Source organism: Canis lupus, chromosome 10 (genome assembly GCF_003254725.2).
Source record: "Canis lupus dingo isolate Sandy chromosome 10, ASM325472v2, whole genome shotgun sequence".
Taxonomy (NCBI): domain Eukaryota; kingdom Metazoa; phylum Chordata; class Mammalia; order Carnivora; family Canidae; genus Canis; species Canis lupus.
In genome coordinates, this window is record NC_064252.1 from 65464999 (window position 1) to 65478621 (window position 13623).

The 13623-nt window shown below is 46.4% G+C and overlaps 1 pseudogene; it reads right to left on the reverse strand.

The window, feature by feature from the left end:
- Positions 1–10118: 10118 nt before the first annotated feature.
- LOC112675659 (U1 small nuclear ribonucleoprotein C-like) lies at positions 10119–10577 on the reverse strand (annotated as a pseudogene).
- Positions 10578–13623: the final 3046 nt, after the last annotated feature.

A 13623-nucleotide genomic window follows, 5' to 3' on the forward strand; every position in this document is an offset into this window, starting at 1 on the left:
CTCAAAGCTTTTCAATCAGCACTAATAACACCCGATAATTAAATAGTTCCCTAGGCTAGATTACAGCGAGCTCAGTGCCGGGGCTTTCCTTAACGGCGACCATGAGCAGTAAAATTAAAAAGACAAACAATGGTTAGTAACTTAATTTCTTATTGGGAAATAATACAGACATTTGAGAAAACATTTAACCAAAATAATTAGCATTTAATTTAAAGGAGTCTTCTCTAGTTGTCATGAATGATAAATTAAATTTGGAATATCTTGTTTCCATTAGAATGAAGGGATGTGAATTAAGTGTAAATGTATCCGAAAAATTCTATTAAGAGGAATTTGATGAATCTTGACTGGTCAAATGGACTGCATGGACTGCACATTTGGATCTTTTCACAATCATGGGCTACAGGCTCGCTGGACTGGGACTTAGGAATACTCGCTCACTTGCTATTACCTTGGGTTCTTTCCTTTCTTTAAAATTTCCCATAATAAAATTTTTTTTAATACACACAAGAGTAATAGAATAGCATAAAGAATCTCTCTATATTCATCATCCATTGATCAATCTCATTTCATCCATATCCACTGTCATCCCCTTCCTGTATTATTTTGAAGCAAATCACAGACATCATATAATTTTATCCGTAAATATTTAGGTATATATCTTTAGCAGGTAAGGACTCTTTTTTTTTTTAAGATTTTTATTTATTTATTTGAGGTGAGGGTAGCCTGCCGCAGCGGCTCATTCCCAGGATCCTGAGATCATGACCTGAATCAAAGGCAGACACTTAACCGACTGAGCCACCCAGGTGCCCTCAGGTAAGCACTCTTTAAAGAAATCCCCCAAATTCCATTATCATACCTAAAAAAAATTAACAGTAATTAATAAAACCAAACTCTGATCAATCTGAATTTTCATTTGCTCTGTAAAGTTACAATGTGTATTAGTTTGATGTGATTTCAAATGCACTTGTTTATACTTGTGAAGTTGTCTTAATCCACTTGCTTATGACAAAGACCCCAAAAAAGGTTTTTAGAAGTAAAGCTGTTTCGATACAAGAATGAGGTAAGTTGTGTCAGGATGGCATCATCTCTTCTCATTGAGAAGAGCTCAGGAGCTCCATGCAAGGGGGCCCTGCTGGGCCTTATCAATAAAGACCTAAGAAGCAGCAAGTAGGGCTCGGGGACAGCTAGACTGTAAAGACGGAGAGTTTGTGAGGACTCCCAGAGAGCGTTTGTCTGAGTGCAACCTTCACTTCACTGATCTAGAGATCTCTCTGAAAATCCTGAGGCAATTAGCTTCTGCCTGGGCAAAGGCTGCACCTGGGCTACAGGTGCCTCTCTCCTCCGGTCGTGAAAGCTGAGCAGCAGCCACAAAGGAGATCCTTGGCCCACCTGCGGCCCCAGCAACGTGCCTGAGCAACAGGGGATTTTCACTTTTGCACGGGCAGCTGGACGTCAGCCCAGATGGTCAAACCATCTCTCCTGAGTGCCAGCTGACTATAATCCCATACCTTACATTTAGACTTTTCTCCTTTCGTCTTTCCTTGCCCGGAACACATATGTGATTAATCCATCGTGGGTTTGGAGTGTGTTATTTACTGGCTTGAGACATTGTCCTGTAGGCTGTTGGCCTGTGAAGTTCCCACAGTGAGCCTGCGTTAAACCCTGCTGACCCTCAAACAACAGGAGTTTGAACCACCTGGGTCCACTTCTATGCGAGTTTTTTCTATTACAGTACTGTAAATATATTTTCTTTTCCTTAATAACATTTTCTTGAGCTTATTATAAGAATACAGTACATAGTATATATAACATACCAAATACATAGTAATCGACTGTTATCAGGAAGGCTTCTAGTCGACAGTAGGCTTTTAGTAGTTGAGTTTGGGGGATTGAAGTTATACATGAATTTTTGACTGGTGAAACTGAGGAGTTGATGCCTCTAACCCCCATGTTCATGAGTCAACTGTAAATTGTGCCAAAGTCATACTCAGTCTCTGATCATTAACTTGCCCCCCAAACAAGTTATAACTTTTAAAAGGTTTATTTGAATCAGAATTGATATCAGGTCCACGCTGCAATTGACTGGTATGTCTTAGTCTATGTGTTTCCCCCCCCCCGTCCTTTAAAACTTTTAAGCCACTAACCAAGATCTTCTCTCTTCCCTTGAGCAGTGTGGTGTGAACGTGTATGATTTGGGATGACTACAAACCATGTTGCTACTGTGCAAGGGGAAAGCCTGTCAAGGTCCCAAAAGGAAACAGGTGACCCAGCCAAAATGGGAAAATTAAGGAACCATCTATGGCAGTTATGACAAGGTGTAGGGAAAACTCATGAATAGTAAAGTAGGGGATCCCTGGGTGGCTCAGCAGTTTGGCGCCTGCCTTTGGCCCAGGGCGCGATCCTGGAGTCCCGGGATTGAGTCCCACGTCGGGCTCCCGGCATGGAGCCTGCTTCTCCCTCTGGCTGTGTCTCGCCTCTCTCTCTCTCTGTCATAAATAAATTAAAAATTAAAAAAAAAAAAAGAGTAAAGTAGTTTGGTAGCCATTGCCACTCTAGACCTCCAGGAAGGGTGATGAATGGAATGCAGAGACAGCAAGAGCTGAACGGAGAGGGTCATCTCACAGGTGAGGGCTGAAAGCAATCCGTTGTGTGCCCCAACAGAGACAGAAGTTTAATAAATATCCCAACCATCCTCCGAGCTCTCCTGGTGCTCCACACTGGCCAAACCCAAGCGGAAGGCTGAGGGTGAGGGAGTGTACCAGTGTGATACAGGTTAGCCTCAAGGTCACTGAACAGCACACAAAAGAACAGAAAGACATGAGGAGGCCAAAAGAAGATATGGAAAAAAGGATGCCTCGGGTTCTCCTTTTGGCTCCATCACCTACAAGTTGTATGGCCTTAAGAAGTTCATCTCTATGCACCTCAGTTTCCTCATCTATAAAATGGGGATTTTAAAAAAAATACAAAAAATCCAATAACAGTATTTGATAATAAAACTCTTGGTGAGATTAAATGAGAATTATCGTTATTTCTTGGCACTGCCTGGTACGTATGTAGTAAATGCCCATGAAATGTTAGCTATTATTACTGCAACGGGATATTACCTTAGAAGTTTCAGTGGAGACACCAACATACAATAGGTTGGAATACTAAGGCAAGTTGTGAGTTAGACTAATTCGTAGGATTTTCGAAACTGAGAACTGAGATGGACTGTATAACCAGTCCAATAACCCAGACTGAGACTGTCAAAGAGCACTGGTGTTTGGAAGTGAGAAGAATTTCTGGAGCATTCCCTTAGAGTTAATCAAGAGGGGGTTTGGCAGGCATGGAGCTATGGTCCCTCAGCCTCAAACCCGCCCCCTGCACCAAGCTTCAGGACTCTGGGTGAGGTCTCTCCCTGGCCAGCTGCTCCCTCCGCCAGTAGGGGACAGCAGAGGAGACCAGAAGGCTGGACCAGGCAGGGCTGTCTCCACCTGCCCGAGCAATGCTGCATCACCTTGGCCGCCACAGTTCACACCAGTGGCGTCGGGTGATGGAGAGCAGAGTCTGAGTTTCTGCTCTGCAGGTGCCTCAACCAGCTTCTCCGTTGAATAACTCTGACTGCCTGTCTTTGTGCTCCCAGCCCTCGGGGTGGTAGTGTCTCCCCGCACATGCTGTCCCCATGAGGCCTCACCGTTCTCTCCCTTTTCAGTGAACAAGTCTCATTAACTTTTCTCATTAACTTTCCTCATTCAAAATAACTGATATGGTTTGTGTCTCCTGAGTGGCCCTGACCAGGTGCTTGGCTTCACCCAGGCTAAGTGAGGGGGGCGTCAACCAGAGCTCTCGGAGACCTGGATGTACACCCCGGCAGCTTTGGGGGCACGTGGAGGGGTGTCTCCCCCTCACAGGCGAAAGTGGGGCTGGGAGCAGCTCTGGGAGGAGGACGGATGGGCCTGCACGCCCAGTTTCTCCGAGCGCAGAACACAAGAGTCTGTCTCGTGGACAGGCTGGTAGCTGAACAGAGAGAGGGATGGAGCCAGTGGGGTTGTCTTAGACGACCATCCCGGGGCCCACTACGGAGAAACGGAGGAGCACAGGAGGTCAGCGTAGATTTTGAGAGACTGCGTGGAGGGAGCAAGGGAGCTGCTGCATTTCCAGGGCTGAACCCGAGTGAAGCCAGTGGCGTTAGGGTTCTTGAAAGAGAACCTCCTGAGAAAATCAGTGTTAAGCACCTTCAGGCCTGGCGAGCGTGGAGCATCCTACTACAGTAGCAGCTGAAAACATACGTGGCCCCCTCTAACTCCGACACCTGTAATCTGCAGGGGCCCAAAAGCCGAGTCAGGACCCTAGGGTGGGGGTGGCTGGGACTGGAGCCGGCAGCAGGTGGAGGCCGGCTACCTCTCCCCCTCCTCACACATAGGCTGGCTACCTCTCCCCCTCAAGCACGTCCTTGTGGGGAGAAGGGAGAAGACATAAATCAGATCTGGAGTTCTGATTACCTAGGACGGGCACCTTACTGGCTGAACTGAGACTGCTTATGAGGTTAAAGGGATGACCTCCGTTTACTCAAAATGAGTAGAAAAATAATGAGGCTCGCAGGGTTTGATGCAGGTGAGAGGGAAGGATTACGAACCTTCCCCTCCCCTCAAAAGGGATGATGGGATTTAAAACTGAAGTTGCAAAAAAAAAAAAAAAAAAACTGAAGTTTCAGGGGCACCTGGGTGGCTCAGTCGGTTAAGCATCTGCCTTTGGCTCAGGTCATGATCCCAGGGTCCGATGATCGAGTCCCACATCGGGCTCCCTGCTCAGTGGGGAGTCTGCTTCTTCCACTCCTCTCCCCCCACTCATGCCTCTTCTCTCTCTCTCAAACAAATAAATAAAATCTTTAAAAAATAATAATAAAATAAAAAAATATTAAATAAAACAGAAGTTGCTGTTAGGATTATAAGTCATACATCCAACTCTTTCCACATCCAGTTAGATCGATAATGCCAATCACCGTGTAATTCCTATTAATATGGCATCTCATTTTCTCTAGATGGCAGAGGTTTGCTGTCCTGCAGCACTGTGTGCGGGAGAGATGGGGGCTTTCAGTCAGATTTGCTCTGTTCAAATGTGTCCATGTCCTCATTTTTTTTTTTTTTTTTTTTTGGTGAAAAAGGAGAGTGGGGATGAGTTTTAGTAAAAAGCCCCCCAGGAAATCCCTTGGGTTCTGTTTAATGTTCCCTTCTTACTAAGTGCATTTCCAGAAATAGAAAAATCCTTCTAGCTCTTAGGGAACTAAGTGTTGCAGTTGACTCTGAACCTGGTCGGACACAGCAAGCAGCCATCCTGGAGGGAAAGCTTTCCTGATCAGGTCAGGGGTACAAACAGGAACTGCCTGCCTCCCGCCGAGCTGCAGCCCTCGCCGTGCATGTCAGGGAGCTTCTGGAAGGCCGACTCCAGCACAAAGTAGACGCTCTGCGGATGTTTTGCTGACTTGTACCCCGTGTCAGTCCACAGTCTGTGAAAATCTCTGTGACAAAAGGGCCAAACCTGAGAACTGCACCACCACCTTCCCATCTCCCCCCAAGGGTAATAGGATCACCATCCCCTCTTCCCTAGTTCTTTTCATGCCTCCAGGTCTCTTGAAAAAGAAAAGTATACCAAAGTAAAGTTTACTGTGGGAAATCTCATGCAGACGCCTTTTTTTTTTAAAGACCTTATTTATTTATTCATGAGAGACACACAGAGAGAGGAAGAGACATAGGCAGAGGGAGAAGCAGGGCCCCTGCCTGAGGCAGGACTCGATCCCAGGACCCCAGGATCACAACCTGAGCCGAAGGCAGCTAGATGCTCAACCGCTGAGCCCCCCCAGGCTGCTCATGCAGATGTCTTAAACGCAATCTGTGGGGTCGTTGAGCATGACAGGCAAAAAAGAATTCTTGAGATGCTGTCCATGCGACTTAGCGCGTTAGGAGATGCATTAGAGGAAGCTCGGAGCTGGGCCTGTGGCACCAAGCGGGTGCTTAGGTGCTCAGTGCTCTTGGGGGAGGGACGTGCACGGAGTGCTGATCCCAGACGTCTTCCTCAGATGTCTATGTATGAACTACTTTCGCAAGATTTCTCTGGTGCTTATTGTTCAGCTTGATATTAACTTTCGGTCAGATGTACAGGCGGTCACGAGACCCTTTCAGAACATAGCGACCAGGACGGACTCGATCCTTGTCGGGACTACGTGGGCTCTGGGCCAACCTTCTGGGCTAAAGGCGAACATTTTTCTGCTTTTATCCTATATTCTTTATTTTCCAAGTCTCTACAACCTTTCTACCAGTATTATCTGCTTTCTTTGGTTTCTTCGGAGCCGCAGCAGGCTAGGGGCTGTAAAAACACTTTCAGATTTGAGCCCACAGTAACCTGAGAGACGGACAAGTGTTCCTGTGGCCATCTCACAGATGCAGAAGTCCTGGCAAATGGGCTCAGAGGTCTGATAACTCACCCAAGGCTACACAACTAAGCAGTGGGGGAGTGGGATTGGAACTGGGTCAACTAAACTGGCAACTCGGGCTCTTTCCACCAAGCCACACTGACTCTTGCTTGACAGGATTTCCATCTACTCAGGTTCTGAAGCTGGCAGTCGGCGCCCTGTTGTTGAATACTCACTCGCTCTCCTTCATCCGCATGTGGAGGTGGCTTACGCTGGAACCTGTCACTCCCTCTTTCCCACTGTCATAACCCTCTTTTGGCCCTTCCCTGTATCTCGTCTGAAATACTGCAACGGCCTCCTAACAGAGTCCCGTCTCTCCTGCACGCTCCCCCATGGGAGAGAGGTCCTAGTTTTAAAAATCTACCTCTGGGGATGCCTGGGTGGCTCAGTGGTTGAGTGTTTGCCTTTGGCCCAGGGCCTGATCCTGGAGACCCAGGATTGAGTCCCACATCAGGCTCCCCATATGGAGGCTGCTTCTCCCTCTTCCTGTGTCTCTGCCTCTCTCACTATCTCTCTCATGAATAAATAAATAAAATCTTTTTTTAAAAAATCTACCTCTGAAAAGGCACAACCCATCCAGAGGACACTTAGGCCACATGCATCAAGAACCTGAACAATGTCCCTACCCTTTCACTCAGCAATTCTATTTCTGTGAATCTACTTACAATCCTGCATGTATGGAGAACACTAAATGCACAAAGCCAGTGGGGGGCAGAGTATCCTCTACAACTTTCTAAAAACCCTATTATTGGGGGATGCCTGGGTGGCTCAGTGGTTGAGCATCTGCCTTTGGCTCAGGTCATGATCCTGGGCTTCCTGGATCGAGTCCCACATTGGGCTCCCTGCATGGAGCCCGCTTCTCCCTCTGCCTGTGTCTCTGCCTCCTTCTCTGTGTCTCTCATGAATAAGTAAATAAAATGAAAAAAAAAAAACAAAACATAATGGGATAAATTATCTAAATGCGTTCGTTTCAACTACAAGCCAACAGGAAGCTGTGGCCCAGGCCATCCTGGGAAGGTCCTGGGAAGACCTGCAGTGGAGGCCTCCACCTTCTGCAGGGCTTCCCGCAGTTCTGGCAGCTCTAACAGCTCCGCAGGGTGCCACCCGGATGCCTGGGGGGGCCGGTCCTCTCTGAGGTCTGGCCACCTCCCTGGCACCGGACCCAGGGCCCCTCCCCCAGCAGCCTGGGGGCCTCTTGCCTGGGGAAGATTCACAGCAGCTTGGCCTCCCCTCCGAGCCATTTCCTGTCTCCCAGGCCTATGGCCCGGTCACTAAATCACCTCAGGGGGTTTCAGCTTGGAAAACAAAGGCAGGAAGGAAAGGGTTCTGTCCACAGCTTTCCAGCCGGCCGCAGACCTCCTGGGGGAAGGACCGCACAGAGCCCGGCTGCCCAGCGCTGGCTGCGGAAGGGAGAGACGGGGGAAGTGCCACCCGGCGTCCCAGGGGACCGTCCTGCCTTGAGAAGCGTGAGCAGGCAATGTCACCATGTGAACGTTATGCGCACAGCCTGCGGGCCGCACGGAGAGGCCGACACAGCCCGCCGGCACACGGTGTGCACGACCCATTCACCCCATTCACCCCCCTCGTTTATTCCAAATTTCTGAGGTTCCGGTGAAGACAGTTGAGCAGATGGTGGTACAGCAAAGGCTTTTCCAGCTTTAGGGTCTTTCCGGGCCCGGGGAAGCCCCTCTCCCCCTGTGCCCGGACCCCCTTGGCCGCATGGCCAGCTACCCGGACTCGGGGGCTTCGGTTCCAGCCCCAGCTGACTGGACAGCGCTGCCCGGACACCGCCTTTCGCTTCTTGTCCCAAACCGACCTTGCTGTCTGTCCCCTGCACATGGCTTATGTCTGTCGCAGTGTAGAAGCCAGGCGTCGTTCCTGTCTACACTCCTTCCAGAAGCCTCGATGTGCCCGCCAGAGGCCCCAAGGTAGGGGCTCCTTTGCAGAAGGCAAATGAACGGAAGAGAAGGGGCCCCAGTGACGAGGGCACCCGAGCTGGCGGCCAATCTAGCCCCTCCAAAGCCCTGGCCAGCCAGGACAGCCTCTATGACACTGTGGCCAGACTCTCAGATCATTTCTCTGCGGCTTTAAAGAGACGCAGACGAGGACGCCTGGGTGGCTCAGCCGTTGAGCGTGTGCCTTTGGCCCAGGTCATGATCCTGGAGGCCTCAGGATCGAGTCCGGTCATCTCCTCCTCGGCACCTGTGGGGCAGCTCGCCGCGGCCACCAGCGCCCATCTGAGCCGGCGAGGCAGGCGGGACGTCCCAGAACGAAGCCACTGAAGCCACATCCCACCTTCTCTGCCGCGTGGCAGGTGCTGGAAGCCGAAGACGGAAATCGGTCTCGCTGACACTCTGGGGAAACGGCTGACACAAGGGTGGGGGTCATAGGAGGGAGGGGCGGGCGGCGTGGACTGCTGTGTCAGAGGCTGCAAGCTGCAGACTCATTGCTTGCTGACGTTTGGCCACATTTGCTCCTCTTCCCCTGTATGTAGCCAAAGCTACAGGTACAGAAACACAGCGAACCTTCGAATAAGGTAGGGGCCTAGGGATGCCAACCCAGCCCTACCCCCATGCTGCCATCAAAACTCCGGAACTATTTTTTTCTTAAGATTTTAAGTAATCTTGAGGCACTTGGGTGGCTCAGTGGTTGAGCGTCTGCCTTTGGCTCAGGTTGTGACCCCGGGGTCCTGGGATCCAGTCCCACATTGGGCTCCCTGCATGGAGCCTGCTTCTCCCTCTGCCTGTGTCTCTCCCTCTCTCTGTATGTCTCTCATGAATAAATAAATAAAATCTTTAAAAAAAAAGATTTTAAATAATCTCTACACCCAATGTGGGGCTCAAACTTACAACCCTGAAGTCAAGAGTTTTATGCTCTACTGACTGAGCCAGCCATGGGCCCCTCCATGTAAGCCTTTGACTCCCCCAAAACTTAATAGCCTGCTATTGATTAGAAGTCTTAAAGATAATATAAACAGTCGATGAACATATATTTTGTATATGCATTATATATGGTATTTTTATAATAAACTAAAGAAAAGAAAGTGTTATTTAAGAAAATCATAAGGAAGAGAAAATACATTTATGGTACTGTACTGTACCAAGAAAAGTCTGCACAGATAAACTGATGCACGCAGTTCAAACCTGTTGTTTGGGGACACCTGGGTGGCTCAGTGGTTGAGGGTCTGCCTTTGGCTCAAGGCATGATCCTGGGTCCGGGGATCGAGTCCCACATCGGGCTCCCTGTGAGGAGCCTACTTCTCCTTCTGTCTCTGTCTCTCTCTGTCTCTCTGTCTCTCATAAATAAATAGAATCTTAAAAAAATTTTTTTAAAAACCCTGTTGTTCAAAGATACAATTGTAGATATAGATATATCTCTGTAGATGCACTTGTATACATAACACACGTGTATATGTACACACATACATACTTTTTCTTTTAACTAAAAGTTTACAATTTTATTTTCACATTTCACAATACAAATGAACATTGCCTTTTTTTTTTTTTTTGTCTCACTACTCCCCTGCAAAAACTATTCTCTCGCTGATAGGAAGGGGGAGCAAGTCTTCCTTGTCACGCTGTTAGAAAATGCCCAGAATCACAGCACCATGATCTCCTGGTGAAGTAGAACAAGTAATACAAAGTGAGTATAAAGAGGTTCCTGTCTCTCCTTATCTGTCTGGTTGAGTCATTCCTGGCAAGTGGGCACCATCATGGGACGGGCAGGAGGTCTCATCACTGGGGGCCCAGACATCATTGGCATGTGGCCTCATCCCAGGAGGAGGAGGCCCCATTGGCATCATAGGAGGGCCCCCCCATATGGGGCACTGGCACATACCAGGGGGAGGAGGACCCTGGAGACTGGGGGGAGGTGGGATCATTGCCCCTGCAGGAGGAGGAGCAGAGAATGGAGTAGGAGGTATCTTTTCTTGTTGAAATGCAGCGGTTGTTTCATCCATCAGGCTCTGAGCCTGCTCTTCCATCCATTTCTGATAGTAGTCTTTCACATTCTCTTTATGTTTCCTTCCACTGCAGTGTGTCTTTCTCACAGATGGAGAGTCATGGGTGAGGTATGTGCCGCAGTAGTCACAATAAAACTTAGGCATGTTGCTCTGCAGGCCGTTGGCTACTCCCTCACACACTCTTTTTTGATTAAACAATCAAAAATAAGTTACAGGTGTGAAGACATTTCGCCTCTACTGCAGCATTCATCTACTAAGAATAAGGACATTTTCCTACATAATCATTGTCACACTATTTAACAGTAGTGCTGTAATACCATCTAGTACCAACCCAAACTCACCTCACCCCAACTTTCCCCGGAGTATTTTTTTTATAGCTTTTTTATTTTCTGCCCTGGTGTCTAGTCAAGGTCCCAATATTGTTTTTGATCATTTTATCTATGTGGTCCCTTTTCATCTAAAAACGGTTCCCCCCAATACGACCTCTTTCTGGCTTTTCATACTGCTGACATTTTTGTAGGGTCCAGGCCAATTGTTTTGTAAGACGCCCCATATTGTGGAAGTGATTATTCTCTGATGGTGATGTTTAACTTCTCCTATCCACTGTTTTATTTTGTAAGCAGGAAGTTAGGTTAAACAATTTTGGAGAGAATACCTAGGAGGCACAGGTCTGGTGGAGCCGTTGTTAGTGATGTGCAATGTTTGGGAGCTGCTTGATTTCTTCTTTACAAACATGTAACTTCCCTCTTGTTATTAGTTATCCAGGGGGTGATACTGGGAGTCCATGTGAATATCCTGCTCCCCAACACCATTCCTCCCAGTAGTTTAGCATTCAGGATTGATCTTGGACTTGCTTCTTAATGATTACACTTGGGGTTGCAAATGCTGACTGTCTAATCTATCATCCCTTCTACATTTATTACTCTGCAACAATGAACTTTTCTTTTTCTCCCTATTTTTCTTATGTTCTGCTTCTTTGTTTTAGAATTATGATGAATTTATGTTTTAAAAAAATATTGCATTATAATCAATTAGCTTTATTCTTTTGATGTGCAAATCATCCCAAATTTGGCCAGTGAGAAACTCTTTCAAGCTGACTCCTGTATCCTTTTTTTTTTTTTCCTAAAGCTTTATTGGCATATAACTCACTTTCTATACAGTTCACTTACTTAGAGGGTACAGTTCCATGGTTTTTAGTTTATTCGCGGGGTTATGTGATCAACCAACAAAGTCCATTTTAGGACATTTCATCACCCCCCCCCCAAAAAAAAAACCCATTACTCATTTAGTGTTTCCTTTCCATTCCCCCAACTCCCTCGGCCTAGGCAGCTATTCATCTACTCTCTGTTCCTACAGAGTTGCCTGTTCTGGACACGTATAAGTGGAGTCACATAGTATGTGGTCTTCCGTGAATGGCTTCTTTCACCTGGTGTGAGATTTTCAAGGCTCGTCTATGTTGTGCTGGCTCCCATCAGCACTTCATTCCGTTCTAATGCCAGATAACATTCCATTTTATGGATATGCCACATTTCGTTTATCTTTCCTTCTGTTGATGGGCATTAGAGTTGTTTCCAGTTTTTAGCTATTATAAACAATGCTGCTATGAACATTCATGTACAGGTATGAGTGGGAACACGAGTTTTAATCTCTCTTGGGATATAACCAGGAGTAGAATTGCTGGGTTATATGGTAAGTCTATGATTAACCTTTTGAGCAGCTGCCAGTCTTTTCCAAAGGGGCTGCAACATGTTACATTCCTAGTAGCAATGCATGAATGAGGGTTCCAGTTTCTCCATATCCTCACTGACACCTGTTTTTTTTTTTTTAAGATTTTATTTACTTATTTGACAGAGAGACAAAGAGTGAGTGAGCACAAGTGGGGCGGGGGGGCAGAGGGAGAGGGAGAAGCAGGCCGATGCAGGGCTCAATCCCAGGACCCTGGGATCCTGACTGAGCCGAAGGCAGACGCTTACTGGACTGAGCCACCCAGGCGCCCCATCTGTCTTTTTGATTATAGCCATCCTAGTGGATGTGAAATGATATTTCCTTTTGGTTTTGATCAGATGATATGCAAAATGATAATTTCCTTTCCCTCAGGCTAATGATCTTGAATCCATCTTTTCCCTGTACCTTTGGTTCCTTCTAAAGATTCACGTCTTATTTTATTTCCAGAAAATTTCCCTGTATCACAGCTTCATTTTATTGGCATGTTTTTCTTCTCTGGGCACTCTGGTGATAGATACGTTGGCTTTTTGTCTATCTTCCGTTATCTCTCACTTTTTCTCTGATATTTTTACTTCCTTTCCAGATTTACTTTTGGTTCTCTTGACTCATACATTTTTTTCTCAGTGTCCTTTACTGAGTCCTTAGTCTAGCCTATTTTCCCTTAGATGCCATATAATTTAGTTTTCATATCTCAAGATCGCTTTTTTCTTTCCTGAATTCAGTCAATCCTCACTTTGCCGTTTTCTACTGTGAGTTTTTAAATATTTTTTTGATATTCTTTATAGCTGCTGTTGCTTGCTAAATGATATTTAATCCATGTTGAGAGAGCTGTGATGCAGTTTTCCTCTGCTTTTTGGTCGTATTCTCTTTAGCTAAAAAGGTTTGATTATTATTTTGTTCTGCGGTTGTTTTATATGGATTCTGTTTTGTTTATCCCAAAGAATCTTGGATCCTCCTGCACCAGAAATAACAGGTGTTTCTACTGAGGGGAAATGACAGTATAGCAGGCATAAGGAATAGGTTAAAGTTACAGCAGGAGCTCAGAAGGAAAGCAAGGAAGGATGATTTCTTAGGAAAGAAAACATCTGGGGGAAAATGGGAATGGTAGATGAATGTGAGCATTTCAAACAAAGTACTGGTAGAAATATGTCACATCTAATGGAAAAAATAAGAGGAGATACAATGAAATCTATGCGGGTAAAAAAAAAAAATCATTAGCTCCAGGAAAAACAAAAAGCTATAAGAGAAAGGAAACATACCACTATGTGGAACTCCTCTGTAAACAATATTTACCAGATCATGATATAAAAGGTATCTACTGACTTAATTATGAAAATTGTGATATACCAAATTTAGGGTGGATGAGAGAAAATAGGAAAGGAGCTATAATAGGGCTAGGTCCTTATCTAACACAATAAAAAGTCAGCAGATTGGGTCTCATATTCATAAACCAAAAAATAACAAGTACATTATTTAAAAATATGGAAAT